Source organism: Schistocerca nitens, chromosome 6, assembly GCF_023898315.1.
Source record: "Schistocerca nitens isolate TAMUIC-IGC-003100 chromosome 6, iqSchNite1.1, whole genome shotgun sequence".
In the NCBI taxonomy this organism is placed as follows: Eukaryota; Metazoa; Arthropoda; class Insecta; order Orthoptera; family Acrididae; genus Schistocerca; species Schistocerca nitens.
This window is the reverse complement of record NC_064619.1, coordinates 401,659,387-401,676,333: the sequence shown is the minus strand read 5'-3', so window position 1 is coordinate 401,676,333 and position 16,947 is coordinate 401,659,387. Positions and strand designations below refer to the sequence as shown.

General features: G+C 44.1%; 2 non-coding genes across 2 annotated transcripts; both read right to left on the bottom strand.

Moving 5' to 3' along the window:
- Window positions 1–4,809: 4,809 nt before the first annotated feature.
- Trnas-uga (transfer RNA serine (anticodon UGA)) lies at window positions 4,810–4,884 on the bottom strand. The gene has a single exon. It is a non-coding gene; the product is annotated as a tRNA-Ser (tRNA).
- Window positions 4,885–5,110: 226 nt separating this feature from the next.
- Trnal-caa (transfer RNA leucine (anticodon CAA)) lies at window positions 5,111–5,185 on the bottom strand. The gene has a single exon. It is a non-coding gene; the product is annotated as a tRNA-Leu (tRNA).
- Window positions 5,186–16,947: the final 11,762 nt, after the last annotated feature.

The window sequence follows — 16,947 nt, the reverse complement described above, 5'->3', positions numbered from 1 at the left end:
AACTGGAATACTCTCTTTCAAATTCTGAAGGTTGCAGGGGTAAAATACAGGGAGCGAAAGGCTATTTACAATTTGTACAGAAACCAGATGGCAGTTATAAGAGTCGAGAGGCATGAAAGGGAAGCAGTAAAGGAAACAAAAGAAAAATTCGGAGTAGGTATTAAAATTCATGGAGAAGAAGTAAAAACTTTGAGGTTCGCCGATGACATTGTAATTCTGTCAGAGACAGCAAAGGACTTGGAAGAGCAGTTGAACGGAATGGACAGTGTCTTGAAACGAGGATATAAGATGAACATCAACAAAAGCAAAACGAGGATAATGGAATGTAGTCAAATTAAATCGGGTGATGCTGAGGGGATTAGATTAGGAAATGAGACACTTAAATTAGTAAAGGAGTTTTGCTATTTAGGGAGTATAATAACTGATGATGGTCGAAGTAGAGAGGATATAAAATGTAGACTGGCAATGGCAAGGAAATCGTTTCTGAAGAAGAGAAATTTGTTAACCTCTAGTATAGATTTAAGTGTCAGGAAGTCGTTTCTGAAAGTATTTGTATGGAGTGTAGCCATGTATGGAAGTGAAACATGGACGATAACCAGTTTGGACAAGAAGAGAATAGAAGCTTTCGAAATGTGGTGCTACAGAAGAATGCTGAAGATAAGGTGGGTAGATCACGTAACTAATGAGGAGGTATTGAATAGGATTGGGGAGAAGAGAAGTTTGTGGCACAACTTGACTAGAAGAAGGGATCGGTTGGTAGGACATGTTTTGAGGCATCAAGGGATCACAAATTTAGCATTGGAGGGCAGCGTGGAGGGTAAAAATCGTAGAGGGAGACCAAGAGATCAATAAAGCAGATTCAGAAGGATGTAGGTTGCAGTAGGTACTGGGAGATGAAGAAGCTTGCACAGGATAGAGTAGCATGGAGAGCTCATTCAAACCAGTCTCAGGACTGAAGACCACAACAACAACAACAACGTGCTAATGACATTAAGTTGCTTTGCATTACTTTGTGAAACAAACGCCACGCGGGATTAGCCGAGCGGCCTCAGGCGCTGCAGTCATGGACTGTGCTTCTGGTCCCGGCGGAGGTTCGAGTCCTCCTTCGGGCATCGGTGTGTGTGTTTGTCCTTAGGATAATTTAGGTTAAGTAGTGTGTAAGCTTAGTGACTGATGACCTTAGCAGTTAAGTCCCACAAGATTTCACACTCATTTGAAAAATTTGAAACAAATGTGTTGAAAGGCAGTGACAAACAGATACACAAACGTTTTGGATTTTTCAGAAAAATATTAGGGTGCTGCGTCACTACCACTTCTTAATTCGTAGACAATGACCTCTTCTCAGAGCTAACTGTCCTCAAAAAAGGGTGACTGTGCCTTGGAAAATTTCACTTGTTTAGTCCAGCACAAAAATGGCTTGCCTCGCTGCTTATTTCCACAGAATGAAATGAAATATTTCTTGCTACGCGTGTTCACGACGCGTAGCATTACACACCAAAAATAATACGGTGAAGTTACAATCAGTGTTGATTACCATAGGCCATTCATTTTCTGAACTTACATAAGATGATTTATGACACTTTTGTGTTTGGGTAGCATAAGTCACTCACATAATCGTTACCAGAAGTGGTACTGGTAGCACACACGTGCAGAGCACAGTATGGTTAATTGATTATTACCATTTATGCTGTGATTTATGTATGTGACTTACGCTGCCCAGACATGACATCTCATAAATCTTTCTCGTGTAACATTTGAAAAGAGATACTTATGCTAACCGAAAGCGGACTAGAATAAACTGCTTTCAAAGAACGGCTGTTGGCTGTATTTATCATTCTGAATTAAATCGCAACTCTTACCTGAGCGACAGCGATCATGTATACAATATACATATATTTTGTCACAAATTACTGAGCTACCCAATCCACTTACCTTAGCTGCAGTTTTATGTGTGTGTGTGTGTGTGTGTGTGTGTGTGTGTGTGTATGTGTATGTGAATTTCTGTGTGTGCAAAGCTCAAACAATTTTGATTAAAAGGGACGGATTGAGGTTTCTTTGAATCTATATACAAAAGGGCCAGCGGTTGTTAAGTACTAGCTTACCTGCGACTTCATGTGCACTTAACACTGGTTGGTAAAAACACCTTTTTAACTGAATAATTTTTTATATGGAGTGTAACGTGGTAAGCTCGAATTGTAGGACTACAGGATGGTGTAGATCTTATAATACGTCTGATTACCTTTTTTTTCCGAAAAGCAACACGACGGTGCTGCCAGCCCGGTTAGATCAGCAATTGTCTTTGCTTTGTTTCATTTATGCACTAAAATAAGCACAGAAATAACGGAAAAATATACTAAATTAAGGAAAATATGCCAAGAATATATGACTATGCACTTAAAATGAACGAAGCTGTACCTAAAACCAACACGATATAAACTGGAGCAATAGTACTCTAAAAGTTTATTAGGCGTTTTCAAGATTACAGTAATACTAAAGCATTTTCGAATTGATTTTACTCCTTTCGGTTGTAGTAAATTACAAAATACTTCCGCAAATTTTTCAGAAAGGTCTTCCTTACGTCTGTCAATACAGTCTTCACATCCGAAAACGCACCCTCTGTGTGACATTATGTTACGAAGCAGAACTTCATTGTTGCTGTATCACTTGTAAAATTATCCTCGAAAAGTACTCCCGGAATCCCAATACCCCATACAATGCTTTTCTTTAACTCACAAACTGAACTGCAAGCCACATATGTCTACTTTTGTAATGTGTTAAAGAACGTTGCTTACAGTGTTTCACATAAATAGAGGGAACCACAAATTACTACAGGTCACTCACACACTGTTGCAACGAAGGAGACTTTCATTGCGATTTTTAATTTTTAAGAAGCAAAAAGTGGCTGGTTTGGCACTGGTTTAGCTGATGGTCTGATACATCGATCTCGATTTACAAACAAAAGAAGCATATGGCGAGAACTGTCGTAGAAATAAACTCGACTTATACACAGTCTTAAATTTTGTTTCCGTCATCACGGTTGACCACACGTTAGTAAAAGTCAACGATGGTTCCGATAAGAGCCCGGCTGCCCAGGTAATGAAGACTTTAACATCCACCGGTATAGACAAGTAAAATTAGGTGAATAGATTAATCGATTCCGTCTAATGATAATATGCCGGAAACCCTGTTCAATTCTACAAACATAATTTTAAAAACTGATCACCAAAATCTTCATTTCTGTTGCTTTTTGAGCAGCGAAGATCTTCGACAACTTCTCCATGTTGAGCCAACATGTATCTGTTTTTCCACTGTTATTATTGCAAAACCCCGTAACCGTTCGTTGCTCCGCAGAGGCTACAGCCAAAATATTCTTAACACAGTTCTTATTGGTTGCGATGGGTCTCGCAAGTTCTCTTCGAAGACGTACAGAAGAACAGCTAAACATGACAGAAGCTCTCCTGCGAACCATGCAGAACTAGCACTCCTGAAAGAAAGGATATTGCGGAGACATGGCTTAGCCACAGCCTGGGGGATGTTTCCAGAATGAGATTTTCACTCTGCAGCGGAGTGTGCGCTGATATGAAACTTCCTGGCAGATTAAAACTGTGTGCCCGACCGAGACTCGAACTCGGGACCTTTGCCTTTCGCGGGCAAGTGCTCTACCAACTGAGCTACCGAAGCACGACTCACGCCCGGTACTCACAGCTTTACTTCTGCCAGTACCTCGTCTCCTACCTTCCAAACTTTACAGAAGCTCTCCTGCGAACCATGCAGAACTAGCACTCCTGAAAGAAAGGATATTGCGGAGACATGGCTTAGCCACAGCCTGGGGGATGTTTCCAGAATGAGATTTTCACTCTGCAGCGGAGTGTGCGCTGATATGAAACTTCCTGGCAGATTAAAACTGTGTACCCGACCGAGACTCGAAATCGGGACCTTTGCCTTTCGCGGGCAAGTGCTCTACCAACTGAGCTACCGAAGCACGACTCACGCCCGGTACTCACAGCTTTACTTCTGCCAGTACCTCGTCTCCTACCTTCCAAACTTTACAGAAGCTCTCCTGCGAACCATGCAGAACTAGAACTCCAGAAAGAAAGGATATGCGGAGACATGGCTTAGCCACAGCCTGGGGGATGTTTCCAGAATGAGATTTTCACTCTGCAGCGGAGTGTGCGCTGATATGAAACTTCCTGGCAGATTAAAACTGTGTGCCCGACCGAGACTCGAACTCGGGACCTTTGCCTTTCGCGGGCAAGTGCTCTACCAACTGAGCTACCGAAGCACGACTCACGCCCGGTACTCACAGCTTTACTTCTGCCAGTACCTCGTCTCCTACCTTCCAAACTTTACAGAAGCTCTCCTGCGAACCATGCAGAACTAGCACTCCTGAAAGAAAGGATATTGCGGAGACATGGCTTAGCCACAGCCTGGGGGATGTTTCCAGAATGAGATTTTCACTCTGCAGCGGAGTGTGCGCTGATATGAAACTTCCTGGCAGATTAAAACTGTGTGCCCGACCGAGACTCGAACTCGGGACCATTGCCTTTTGCGGGCAAGTGCTCTACCAACTGAGCTACCGAAGCACGACTCACGCCCGGTACTCACAGCTTTACTTCTGCCAGTACCTCGTCTCCTACCTTCCAAACATTACAGAAGCTCTCCTGCGAACCATGCAGAACTAGCACTCCTGAAAGAAAGGATATGCGGAGACATGGCTTAGCCACAACCTGGGGGATGTTTCCAGAATGAGATTTTCACTCTGCAGCGGAGTGTGCGCTGATATGAAACTTCCTGGCAGATTAAAACTGTGTGCCCGACCGAGACTCGAACTCGGGACCTTTGCCTTTCACGGGCAAGTGCTCTACCAACTGAGCTACCGAAGCACGACTCACGCCCGGTACTCACAGCTTTACTTCTGCCAGTACCTCGTCTCCTACCTTCCAAAATTTACAGAAGCTCTCCTGCGAACCATGCAGAACTAGCACTCCTGAAAGAAAGGATATTGCGGAGACATGGCTTAGCCACAGCCTGGGGGATGTTTCCAGAATGAGATTTTCACTCTGCAGCGGAGTGTGCGCTGATATGAAACTTCCTGGCAGATTAAAACTGTGTGCCCGACCGAGACTCGAACTCGGGACCTTTGCCTTTTGCGGGCAAGTGCTCTACCAACTGAGCTACCGAAGCACGACTCACGCCCGGTACTCACAGCTTTACTTCTGCCAGTACCTCGTCTCCTACCTTCCAAACATTACAGAAGCTCTCCTGCGAACCATCCAGAACTAGCACTCCTGAAAGAAAGGATATGCGGAGACATGGCTTAGCCACAGCCTGGGGGATGTTTCCAGAATGAGATTTTCACTCTGCAGCGGAGTGTGCGCTGATATGAAACTTCCTGGCAGATTAAAACTGTGTGCCCGACCGAGACTCGAACTCGGGACCTTTGCCTTTCGCGGGCAAGTGCTCTACCAACTGAGCTACCGAAGCACGACTCACGCCCTTTCTTTCAGGAGTGCTAGTTCTGCATGGTTCGCAGGAGAGCTTCTGTAAAGTTTGGAAGGTAGGAGACGAGGTACTGGCAGAAGTAAAGCTGTGAGTGCCGGGCGTGAGTCGTGCTTCGGTAGCTCAGTTGGTAGAGCACTTGCCCGCGAAAGGCAAAGGTCCCGAGTTCGAGTCTCGGTCGGGCACACAGTTTTAATCTGCCAGGGAGTTTCATATCAGCGCACACTCCGCTGCAGAGTGAAAATCTCATTCTGGAAACATCCCCCAGGCTGTGGCTAAGCCATGTCTCCGCTATATCCTTTCTTTCAGGAGTGCTAGTTCTGCATGGTTCGCAGGAGAGCTTCTGTAAAGTTTGGAAGGTAGGAGACGAGGTACTGGCAGAAGTAAAGCTGTGAGTACCGGGCGTGAGTCGTGCTTCGGTAGCTCAGTTGGTAGAGCACTTGCCCGCGAAAGGCAAAGGTCCCGAGTTCGAGTCTCGGTCGGGCACACAGTTTTAATCTGCCAGGAAGTTTCATATCAGCGCACACTCCGCTGCAGAGTGAAAATCTCATTCTGGAAACATCACCCAGGCTGTGGCTAAGCCATGTCTCCGCAATATCCTTTCTTTCAGGAGTGCTAGTTCTGCATGGTTCGCAGGAGAGCTTCTGTAAAGTTTGGAAGGTAGGAGACGAGGTACTGGCAGAAGTAAAGCTGTGAGTACCGGGCGTGAGTCGTGCTTCGGTAGCTCAGTTGGTAGAGCACTTGCCCGCGAAAGGCAAAGGTCCCGAGTTCGAGTCTCGGTCGGGCACACAGTTTTAATCTGCCAGGAAGTTTCATATCAGCGCACACTCCGCTGCAGAGTGAAAATCTCATTCTGGAAACATCCCCCAGGCTGTGGCTAAGCCATGTCTCCGCAATATCCTTTCTTTCAGGAGTGCTAGATCTGCATGGTTCGCAGGAGAGCTTCTGTAAAGTTCGGAAGGTAGGAGACGAGGTACTGGCAGAAGTAAAGCTGTGAGTACCGGGCGTGAGTCGTGCTTCGGTAGCTCAGTTGGTAGAGCACTTGCCCGCGAAAGGCAAAGGTCCCGAGTTCGAGTCTCGGTCGGGCACACAGTTTTAATCTGCCAGGAAGTTTCATATCAGCGCACACTCCGCTGCAGAGTGAATATCTCATTCTGGAAACATCCCCCAGGCTGTGGCTAAGCCATGTCTCCGCTATATCCTTTCTTTCAGGAGTGCTAGTTCTGCATGGTTCGCAGGAGAGCTTCTGTAAAGTTTGGAAGGTAGGAGACGAGGTACTGGCAGAAGTAAAGCTGTGAGTACCGGGCGTGAGTCGTGCTTCGGTAGCTCAGTTGGTAGAGCACTTGCCCGCGAAAGGCAAAGGTCCCGAGTTCGAGTCTCGGTCGGGCACACAGTTTTAATCTGCCAGGAAGTTTCATATCAGCGCACACTCCGCTGCAGAGTGAAAATCTCATTCTGGAAACATCCCCCAGGCTGTGGCTAAGCCATGTCTCCGCAATATCCTTTCTTTCAGGAGTGCTAGTTCTGCATGGTTCGCAGGAGAGCTTCTGTAAAGTTTGGAAGGTAGGAGACGAGGTACTGGCAGAAGTAAAGCTGTGAGTACCGGGCGTGAGTCGTGCTTCGGTAGCTCAGTTGGTAGAGCACTTGCCCGCGAAAGGCAAAGGTCCCGAGTTCGAGTCTCGGTCGGGCACACAGTTTTAATCTGCCAGGAAGTTTCATATCAGCGCACACTCCGCTGCAGAGTGAAAATCTCATTCTGGAAACATCCCCCAGGCTGTGGCTAAGCCATGTCTCCGCAATATCCTTTCTTTCAGGAGTGCTAGTTCTGCATGGTTCGCAGGAGAGCTTCTGTAAAGTTTGGAAGGTAGGAGACGAGGTACTGGCAGAAGTAAAGCTGTGAGTACCGGGCGTGAGTCGTGCTTCGGCAGCTCAGTTGGTAGAGCACTTGCCCGCGAAAGGCAAAGGTCCCGAGTTCGAGTCTCGGTCGGGCACACAGTTTTAATCTGCCAGGAAGTTTCATATCAGCGCACACTCCGCTGCAGAGTGAAAATCTCATTCTGGAAACATCCCCCAGGCTGTGGCTAAGCCATGTCTCCGCTATATCCTTTCTTTCAGGAGTGCTAGTTCTGCATGGTTCGCAGGAGAGCTTCTGTAAAGTTTGGAAGGTAGGAGACGAGGTACTGGCAGAAGTAAAGCTGTGAGTACCGGGCGTGAGTCGTGCTTCGGTAGCTCAGTTGGTAGAGCACTTGCCCGCGAAAGGCAAAGGTCCCGAGTTCGAGTCTCGGTCGGGCACACAGTTTTAATCTGCCAGGAAGTTTCATATCAGCGCACACTCCGCTGCAGAGTGAAAATCTCATTCTGGAAACATCCCCCAGGCTGTGGCTAAGCCATGTCTCCGCATATCCTTTCTTTCAGGTGTGCTAGTTCTGAACGGTTCGCAGGAGAGCTTCTGTAAAGTTTGGAAGGTAGGAGACGAGGTACTGGCAGAAGTAAAGCTGTGAGTACCGGGCGTGAGTCGTGCTTCGGTAGCTCAGTTGGTAGAGCACTTGCCCGCGAAAGGCAAAGGTCCCGAGTTCGAGTCTCGGTCGGGCACACAGTTTTAATCTGCCAGGAAGTTTCAGCTAAACATGAGTTGGCAGTTGAAGCTTAGGGGCCACAGTTCCAATTCATTTACTGCAATGCATGTCTCCTGATTTTATTTTAGGGTCTCTCGAAGGATTGTTTCACCTTGACACTTGGCCAGAACTTTCCCAATATGGTCCGTAATATTGCGAATAAACGGAAGAAAAATTTTTCCAGCTGAGAGTTGTTGTTGCTGAATGTTGTCAGACACTTTTCTTCTGGGATGGAGTGCTCGATCTATCTCGTTCTCAGGGAATTCATTTTTCTTAACAGCCGTTTGGAAACGCTTTAGATTATCTTGCAAGTAAACTGGCTCACATACCTTTTCTACACCTTATTACTTTAGGACATGGTGTAGAAAAGGTCTGAGGATGGTCATTACTGACTGAAACCGGTCATCGTCAAAAGAATTTATATTGTGATCAAAGACTGGAGTAAAAACTTCTGACAAAAGTGTTATCCACATACAGATACCACTTCAAAGGGCTGTTACTGGCAGACTGCGACGCCTGCTGTTCGAAAAATTGTATGAATGTATTTGCAACCGCTGGACTCAGAGGGATTCCCTTGGCCACTCCTTCGGTTTGTTCCTAAAACTCATTATCATACAGGAAATAAGTCGTGGAGAGGGAATGTCGAAACAGATCTACTCTACCAGTGGGAAACATATCAGCTATGTATGAAAGTACTTCGTCAACAGGAACCATGGTAAACAGAGATACCAAATCAAAAATGACAAGAATATCAACTGTGCTGACAGTTATATATTTCAATTTTTCGAAAAATTGCGTAGAATGTTTAGTGTGACAGTTTTACCAATATGTGGTTGTAGCAAGGAGGTTACCGAAGATACACAAGCCTAATGTCCCATTGAGCCTACTCAAGAATTGGCCGAACATCTCGCCTGCTTGCTACAACCGCATTCTACATTGCTTGTCCACGACTTATTTCCACTATGATAATGAGTTTTACGAACAAACTGAAGGAGTGGTCATGGGCAGCCCTCTGAGTTCAGCGGTTGCAAATACATTCATGCAATTTTTCGAACAGCAGGAGCTACATTCTGCTAGTAAGAGCCCTTTGAAATGGTATCGGTACGTGGAGGACACTTTTTTGGTATGGAATCCCGTTGAAGATGAACTTTATGGTTTCTTTGTGCATCTAAACAATATTAATCCACAGATAAAATTTATTATGGAGAAAGAGAGTAATGGACAACTTGATTTTTTGGATGTATCAGTAATTAAACGGACTGATGGGAGTTTATGGCATAAAGTATATATAAATGATACACGCCGGCCGGGGTTGCCGAGCGGTTCTAGGCTAATGGATGTGTGTGATGTCCTTAGGTTAGTTTGGTTTAAGTAGTTCTAAGTTCTAGGGGACTGATGACCTCAGATGTTAAGTCCCATAGCGCTCAGAGCCAAATGATACATACACCGACTGTTACTTCCATAAGGAATCGAACCACCATCCCAGGCAGAAGAGAGGTGTTATTAAATTATTTGTGAACAGAGCTAATAAGATCTGTGAGCCAGTTTACTTGCAAGGGGAGCTAAATGATTTGCGAACGGCTTTTAAGAAAAATGTATACGCTGACAATGACGTAGATCGAGCACTCCATCCCAGAAGAAAAGTGTCTGACATCAGTCAACAACAACAACTGTCAGCTGGAAAGTTTTTCTTCCATTTATTCGCAATATTACGCAGCGTATTGGGAAAGCTCTCGCCAAGTTTCAAGTTGAAACAATATTTAGACCGACCAAGAAGATTAGTGAGTGTTTGAGATCGGGCAAAGGCGCTCGACACCCTTAGCATCTCCTGGGGTGTATAAAATTCCACGTATCTTTGGGAAGGTTTATATTGGAACAACGAAAAGAAATGTCAATACCCGTTTAACAGAGCACAAAGGAACTGTCGACTGGGACATACCGACAAATCAGCGGTAGCAGAACATGATTTTAAAGACGGTTATTATGAAATAAAATTTAGTGAGACGAGCGTGCTAGCCAGAACATCGCATTATTATGCACGTATGTATAGGGAAGCTATAGAGATTCAGAAACATCACAATAATATTAATAGAAAAGAGGAAGGCTTAAAGTTAGATAAGATACTGTCATCGACGTTGCACCAAAGATGTGACAATCGATTACCCTCAATCGAAAATGATGACGTTAGTCAGAGATACTCGCAGTCATCCCCACGTGACGTATGGTGGCGGCCTCTATGCGCTCTATAGAAACGGGACCTCCACGGCTTGGAAGCCATTCGTTGACTAAACTCGAAACATGTTGCCCACATTTCGTAACGAAGCATCACGAAGAAGAAGTTTTACAGATCGACCACGGCCTCTCAGCCCGGCTAATGAAGACGCCGGCTGTGAAAGGCTACACGTTATGGTTATTCTGCCTCTTTCTGAGGCTTTTAAAAACCGTTGGCTCTACATTCTTAAATAACACTAAGTGTTGATCTTATTAAGTTTATTGTAGTGTCTAACTGCATACCTTCTTGCTGTACTGCTTTATTGCTTCTGTTGTCATTGCAAAAAAAAGTATGATGTATCACAGCGCAGAAAGAAAACTTAAATTTTGTGATTCTTTTAAAGAGACTAGGTACTTCACAGATACGCAATGGATCACATTTACATGTGTACTTTTTACTTCGTGAGTTTTATGTTGCTTTTCTCTGATCTCACATCCCGAACACTTACAACACTAACCGCTCGTCTTGTATCACGCAGACGTTTTAGAATCAGTTTTACAGGATTCTTGAGTGCTTGCCAGTGCTTCACAATGATGAAATTAATGTGAACAATCTTTAAACTAAACAAAAAAGTAGTCCGATTACAGGTGGTTTAACTGCTTCACTAACTACCAAGTTCAAGTTATGAGCACAGCAACGGATATAATGAGCCCTTGGCTATTCTGCGACGGTACGACCTTGAGCAATACTTTTCTTGTCCTTCGTGGGCTTCAGTTGTCGTAAGATTCCACCTAACAATCTGTAAGCGGTATACAGAGGTTATGTACTATCTGAACCTTTTTCTATAGTGTCATTCGCTTCAAAAGGACAAATAAAACGTTCAGTTGCAACTGCCTGTTAAACACATATACCAATCTTAGAAGCACTTTTATTTATTTTTTCTTAAACCTGGCATACAGTCCATAATTATCAAATAATATTTATTTCTCTGTGCATTATAGATACGTTCTAAGGTAATGATTTCATTTTGTATGTTCTTATTTAAGGAAGCAATCAGTCTTCCAGATTTAGCCACACGATTAATATTCTTCTTGGCCACACGATTAATATTCTAACTTGGCCATTAATTCTGATTGCCTCAAGAAGTTTACTTTACCTGGATTTTCCAACATTTCATGGTAGTCTCTCAATGGAATATTTCTTTCCGCAATTTTATTTTTTAACTTTTTTGGAACATTGTTTCAGGACAGGCGTGGAGAAGACCAGTCTGTGCTGGTGTTAAGAACACTGCAGTGTTATACGTGACCACGACTGTGTTTGCTGTATAAATAATTTGATTTTAATGCAATTAAGGCAAGTACGGCTGATGATCTCGTAAGTTCAGTTGCCCTCCAGGCTCCAACTCTTACGGGAATCGCCGAAATGCTGCGAGTAATCAGAATAACGAGCAGGGAGCGCTACTTTCGTGGTGTCTGAATAAGTTGAGAATTTGGGTCTGACAGAAGGCATGCTAGGGTAGTCGACTCCAAACGGCGTAGTTATCAGCAGATCTGCCTAGTGAGTCGGAGACCCGGGGTCGAATCCTGGTCAGGCACAAATTATCAACTTTCGCCATTGATTTAAATCAATGCCAGCCCGCAGGCAACGTCTGCAATTCCTTTGTGTCTTAAATAAAAATAAATAAATACACGCCGTAAATAATGCACCAAACGTGCTAGCCATCAAACCAAATAAATCCTAATTTCCGTGAAATATGTTAAATTCTCGTCTGCAATGGTAAAATATGGATCCCGTTAACTCAGATCAATGTAAAATCATCATAAACACACGCTACACCCAACAAAAACTTATATTAAAATAGCATTTCACACGATTATTCCAGATGTCGCAGGAGTATTATATTCTAAAAGTTCACCTAACTACCCATGGAAGAAAGGAAGTGAAACTACAGAATTTACGCATTTCACTGTGTAACTGCTAACATGGAGAATCGAAGCAGATCTCATTGTGATAAACGGTGATGGCACTGCTGTCTGACAATATCTTTGATCAATCTTCGTTTGTATCGTCGATAGACAAAGTACATTTGGATGCGATGTAGGTCGTCTCCCTTAAAACGCAAATTACCTGAATAAACGAGCGACGCTGATTAATCACCCAATGTCGCAGTTGATAAAACAACCGATTCGGAACGTTGTATATCGTTATTGACACCACGTCATTCAGAAATTAGAGTACGGAGCTTCGTGTGTAGATACTGCTTTTAGCATGTCATAGCGGATATTTATTGCTTCACATTCACGACAGTCGTAAATCAGGTGTTTTAGAGTGTATCTGAACGTTAAGCGCTACTATGGCTGGTAATAAGGGCACATGATTTAGACACTCGCACTCGCAAATATTTCCTGTACAAGAAGAGAGAAGATACGAAACTTGAAAACTTACGAAGTTTCTTCGTTATATAAAGCAGTAGCCGTTTATTAAACGGTTTCTTTCGACCATGGTGTAACACGTCAGGAGTGCGGCATTCTGTGGATGTCAAATATGGACTGCAGGAAAACCGTAAAGGAAGAAAAGAAGTAGAGCATTATTGGAGCTTTTGAGACTAGATGTTACGGAAGGATGGTGGAAATAAGTCGATTAGATATGAAGAGGTTCCCCCCAGAACCACAAACAAAAAAGTTGTTTGCTGTTTGTTTATCTCTTTACAGAGGCCATTTGGACCTTCTGACGGCAGGATTTACTCACATCGTCACACTTTCTTATATATGTGTTGCTCGAAAAATTTATAGCATCAAATCACACAATTGAAGCTACACACAAATTATTAAAGTACCTTTGGAGGCATTTCACCAACTCTTCGAGACATCATTTATCCTGTCGTTGTTTCTCCCGTCATACCGTGGGGCATACATCTTTTCGTCTTAAAAGTTTTCGTTCAACTCGTCTGATGTGATAGTTATTTTATCTGTCCACATCAAAATTCTCTGATCTGTCCCCATTAAGCTACCCCCACGAGTTGAGGTTCTTCCATTGTGCTTATACCGAAACGCAGCGTTTTTGTTTCCCTTGTACATTTTTTTGTAATTTTCTTACCCATATCTCATCCCTTCCGAAGTTTCTTTATTCCATTACACGTTGTTTCATCACTCTTCTGGCTGGTTTGATGTGACGCATCACGATATTCTCTCCTGTTCTCTGAAATCACTCACGCTGATATCAGATAACTAATTACATCTAATATCCTTATTTAGTTGTATACATTCCAGTCTCTGCCTTACCCAACAATTTTTGCCCTCTATGGCTTCCTCTAGTATCATGGAAGTTAATCCCTCCTGTCTTAACACGCATCATATGATGCTGTCACTTGTTCCAGGTAGTATTTTCCTACGGTGGAATCTGAACCACGTGTCGTTCCTAGCGACTCCTCACATCGATGAGAGGTGAAGCCGGAGGACTGAAAAAGAGTGTGGTCCGACCGAGATTCAATACTGCGTTCTGTTGGTTTCCAGGTACGCACTTTACCGTATGACCAATAAGCCTGAAACAGACATAAGCCGTTATTCTATAGTATGTGTTGAGTGAGTTTGTGATTATTAAACTATGTGACATAAATGGCCGTATCTTTTTACTTCATTGACTTAGAATCTTAAATTGTTCACACCACGAGTGGATCTTGGACATCGGTATGTGAAATAAATTTCAGCTTGATACCTCAGCCCGTCTCTGATAAAATTGTGTCTTAAAAGATGGACATATAAATGCACTGAATTGGCAAAACTATATTTTTATGTGATATAATTAAGAATTATCATTTTTGGTAATTTTTGCTTTATTTTTACTGTGAAACCTGGCTTCTTCCCAGATTTCACTGTTCTAGGTCAACAATAAGTAGCCTATAGATTTTGATGGGTGACTTTACGAATACCAAAAGATGTGACATAAATAAAAATTAAGCAAGAATTTTTTAAACCGCCAAGTGACCAAAAACTTTTGTATTTGACGCAAATTTCAACTTCATAGGTCTACCTATTACTGACTAAAGGAGTTCTTAAACAGATGGACTACCAGATATACATCAAAGTTATCTATTCTTGCATGGAACCCCCAAAAACAATAATTTGAACTTATTGCTTATTTCTTCGCACTTGGAATTGTTTGGTATGATAAAAAACTGAACTCCGCCCAAACAGGCCAGGAAGGCCCAACGGTGCCGATCGGTTGCCGTGTCATACTCAGCCCACAGGCGTCATCGGATGTGTATATGGAGGTGCATGTGGTCAGCACACCGCTCTCCCGGCCGTATGTCAGTATGTCAGTATCCGAGGCCGGAACCGCTGCTTCTCAATCAAGTAGATCCTCAGTTTGCCTCACAAGGACTAAGGGCACCCCGCTTGCCAACAGCGTTCAGCAGACCGGAAGGTCACCCCGACAGCGCTTAACTTGGGTGATCTGACGGGAACCGGAGTTACCACTGCGGCAAGGCCGTTGGACAGTTTAGTATAATATCGCCCGAAAATTCACAGGGGCTTACACATTTAGAAAATTATTACGTAGAACATACAAGGTCCAGTCACATTAATGCTACTACAGTGTGTGTTCGACGTCAATGTGCTATAACCACTTTAGACGGAAGGCGGCAGCACTACCAGTGGGGGTTATACAAAGCGTGTAGTGGGGACACGGAAAACATTGCAGTAGTTGTAGTAATGCGGAAGCAGAGCTTGTAAAAGGGCGTTATCATTGGCTTTCGGTACAACGGTGGAAGTATTTCCGAAGCTGCTAACTCTGTAGACTGTTCACGAGCCGCCGAGGTTAAGGTATACCGCACATGAAAAAATGGCGCCATCCAACACGGTAGCCGAGGCAACTGTGTGCTGCACGGGCCATAGATGACAGGGGTGAATGGCGGCTGCAAAGATGTATAAGGGTGAAAAACGTGCAACTGTTGAGCAACTCACCACCCAGCTGAGCGTAGCTGTGTATGGGCTGCACAGCAGGCGTCTGGTCCATACGCCGTGGCTGAGTGTGCTTAATCGACGACGAGAGCTGAAATGTGCGCGCCAGTACCGCAAGTGGACATCCACTGACTGCTACAAGTGGCCTCTTTAGATGAATCAAATGGTGTCCTCCATCTGAGTGATATGTCTGAAAGCAAACACACTGCAACGATACTCGGAAAGGATCCAGGCCGGAGGAGGGCGTATTATGGTCTGGGGAAGTAATGTTTCCTTAGGATTACCTGGGTGATATCATCGTCCTGGAAGGGACAGTGGATCTTTTTTGGTTTTCCTCGACATGGTAGCATCTACAATGCAATGTATTACAAATCTCGCACTGTACGTGCGTGGTTCGAAGAGCACCAAAATGAGTTTATCGTACTCCCCTGGCCACCAAGCTCTCAGGATTTAAACCCAGTGGGAGATAAGTGGGACAACATCGATAAGGCTGTTCGCTGCATGCCGGCCGTTGTGACCGAGCGGTTCTAGGTTCTTCAGTCTGGAACCGCGCGACCGCTACGGTCGCCGGTTCGAATCCTGCCTCGGGCATGTATGTGTGTGATGTCCTTAGGTTAGTTAGGTTTAAGTACTAAGTTCTAGGGGACTGATGTCCTCAGATGTTAAGTCCCATAGTGCTCAGAGCCATTTGATTTTTTTGTTCGCTGCATGGCCCTCAACCGATACATCTAGAGCATATGGCCACGGCACTGGAGCCGACAGGGCTCCACATTCTTGTTAGTGCTTTCCAGGACCTCGCTGTCTCCCTTCGTATACGTCAGTGCTGAAGGAAGTAGTTATTCAAGTTTTTGATGGGAGCTCGCATTAATGCGGAAGGTTGGAATCAGTATTTATTGTGTTTCGAACATGTTTTATGAGCATTCCATTCAAAAATGAAATTTTTGGGGACGTTATAGGAATGGAATACTTTAAAAAAATACTTATTCCGTCGGTATCATCTTCGTCGCCTAATCCTTTGCTCCCAGATGGAAGAACGATTCAAGTAGAGAAGACACGTTTTCCACGCTGCGAGTCTCGTTAGTTGTCCACAATATAACTCAGAAACCAGTACAGCACAAATTATAAACACGGGGAGACACAGTGATAGTTCTGATATTATGTGCGTCTACCTGGGCTAACAAGTTATGTACCGTATTCAAGAACGTATACTTGCTTATATAAACTAGTTCCTTTGTAATTTATTTTCCTAATATTGTACTATCGCTCTTTTCCTGTCTATTTAAACAATCATCTGACACAAAGCAAAACAATAAAGAAAAGCTCCTTTTACTGGCTGTAATGAGCCAGGCGGGACCGAACGACCGCACCCGCACTGTGTTATCGTCTGCCAATGTCGTGACTATATGCTGCATGGAGTTGCGTGTGGTCAGCACACTGGTTTCCAGGGCATTGGCTGCTTTCTTGACTTCCGAGTCGCTATTCCTCATCCAAATAGCTCTCCAATTGGATCACGAAGTAAGATTTTACCTTGCTTACAATAAGGCCTATCAGCTGAGAGAGAGACGGTGGTTGGTCGGTACCATTGGGCCTTTAGTAACCTCTTCACATATACGACGTGCAGAAGTATGAAACAGGAATCCCCCTGTAGATGGTGCTAGCGCGA